The sequence below is a fragment of the Lathyrus oleraceus genome, chromosome 4 (genome assembly GCF_024323335.1).
Source record: "Lathyrus oleraceus cultivar Zhongwan6 chromosome 4, CAAS_Psat_ZW6_1.0, whole genome shotgun sequence".
In the NCBI taxonomy this organism is placed as follows: Eukaryota; Viridiplantae; Streptophyta; class Magnoliopsida; order Fabales; family Fabaceae; genus Lathyrus; species Lathyrus oleraceus.
In genome coordinates this window covers 320,677,892-320,680,521 of record NC_066582.1, presented here as the reverse complement: position 1 = coordinate 320,680,521, position 2,630 = coordinate 320,677,892, and positions in this window count along the sequence as shown.

Below are 2,630 nucleotides of genomic sequence, written 5' to 3'. Positions count from 1 at the left end.
GAAGCAAGTACAATCTCTCCCTCTTCATTACCTCCCTCTAATTCTTCTGCTAGTCCTGCTTCCATCTCTTCTATTCTCCATCCTCAAAATGTTCACTCTATGCAAACTAGAGCTAAGTGTGGTATTGTTAAACCTAGGCTTAATCCTACTCTTCTTTTCACTCATATGGAGCCTACATCTATTAAACAAGCCTTGACTATCCCACACTGGCTTCAAGCTATGCAGGATGAGTATCATGCTCTTTTGAAGAATCAGACCTGGACATTGGTGTCTCCATCTGATTCAAAAAGGCCCATTGACTGCAAATGGGTCTTTAGGGTTAAGGAGAACCCTGATGGATCTATTAATAAATACAAGGCAAGACTGGTTGCCAAAGGATTCCATCAATAGGCTGGCAGTGATTTTACTGAGACTTTCTCTCCGGTTGTTAAACCTGTAACAATTAGAACAGTCCTCACACTTGCTGTTACTAATCAATGGTCAATTAAGCAGATTGATGTTAACAATGCATTCCTCAATGGTGTGCTTGAGGAAGAAGTATACATGATTCAGCCCCCTGGGTTTGAAGCTGCTGATAAGTCTTTGGTTTGCAGGTTGAATAAAGCATTGTATGGGCTAAAACAGGCCCCCAGGGCCTGGTTTGACAGACTTAAAGGTTCTCTGGTGCAGCATGGTTTCAAGGCAAGTAAATGTGATCCCAGTTTGTTCTTCTTCCATACTGACAGTTTAACCATTATGATTTTGGTTTATGTGGATGATATAATCATCACTGGAAACTCTCCATCCTTTATTGCCAGCCTAGTCAAGAGCCTCAACAATCAGTTTTCTCTCAAGGATCTAGGTCAACTAGACTACTTCCTTGGAATTGAGGTAACTCATATGCCAAATGGATCTCTCATACTCTCACAAACCAAGTATATCAGTGATTTACTTGCAAAGGTTAACATGGCTACTGCTAATGGTATGCCCACACCTATGGTGTCTAGTAGAAAATCATCTAAGTTTGGGTCGGCTACTGTCTCTGATCCTACACAGTACAGATCTATTGTTGGTGCCTTGCAGTATGCTACTTTAACTAGGCCTGAGTTATCCTATTCTGTCAACAAAGTGTGCCAATTCTTGTCAAAGGATTTGGAGGAGCATTGGAAAGCAGTTAAGAGAATACTCAAGTATCTCAGTGGTACACTCACTCATGGCTTGTTACTTCAGCCTGCTCATAAACATCAGCCTCTATCTCTACTGAGTTTTTGTGATGCTGACTGGGCAGCAGACCCAGATGATAGAAGATCCACATCCGGTGCTTGTGTTTTCTTAGGTCCTAACCTAATTTCTTGGTGGTCTAAGAAGCAGCAGTTGGTAGCAAGGTCAAGTGTTGAGGCAGAGTATAGAAGCATGGCTCAACTGGATGCAGAATTATTGTGGATTCAATCTCTCCTTCAAGAGCTTAAGTGCAAATTTCAAGTTCCTAGAATTCTCTGTGACAGTCTCAGCACTGTCACTTTGGCTCACAACCCTGTGCTTCACAACAGAACTAAGCACATTGAATTAGACATATTTTTTGTGAGAGAAAAGGTCCTAAATAAAAGCTTAATTGTTGCTCATGTGTCTGCCCAAGATCAGTGGGCAGATGCACTGACAAAACCTCTTACTGCTGTGAAGTTTCTTCCTCTAAGGAACAAGCTCAGAGTTGTCAACAAAAGACAGTTGCTGGAAGCCCCATCAAGTTCTAAGGGGGACTATTAGAGATGCTTTTTGTATAGAGTTTGTTATAGGGCTTATATTATGTGTTATCACTAAGTATAGCTGTATTAGAATTTGTTAGTGTTGTACAACTGGCATAAAATATGTTAGTGTTGTACAGCTGGTATAGAATTTGCTAGTGCCTAGTGAAATTCTAGTTAATAGACTATCGATGTCACACGGGATGTTATGACATCCAATTATGCGTAGACAAGTATTATGCAGAACTTTAAAAAGTAAGTGCAGTAAATAACACAAGGAATTGTTTACCCATGTCGGTGTCACACACACCTACGTCTGGGGGCTACCAAGCCAGGGAGGAAATCCATTATTAGTAGTATTAATTCAGACCTTAAACTAACTGTTTAACCCTATCACTTAATACCTACCCAATGCAATTTCAATCTTACTCTAAGATCAGAGTTCCTACTCACTCCCCCTCAATCACCTCAGTGATTACAACCTTTAATTAAGATTAAAGATAATTGTGAAGTCACACTTCAAACAACTCTTGATTGTGCTTAACAGCTTTAATCAAGATACACAGCACTCACACTTAAAAGCTTCGAGTGACACAACACTTACAACTCAATGAACACCCTAGTCAAATGCAATCATCTAGGTGATAATTGCTTGGCTCACAAGATACACCTAATACAAGACACACACAAAAATTACAGCAGTGAAGTATATGGAACACTAAAATCTTCACGCCTAAAATCCCCGAGTTCTGAATGAAGGATAGCCATCCTTTTATATTGCAGCACTTGGGCCTTGTACTTGTATTTCCTGAAATTAAGGTCAAGCGAGTTAACCTAATTTCCACATATTAGGGTACTAACAAATAGGCTATTTGTTAGGTTCATTAATTGTAGCTTAGTTGTTAGTTT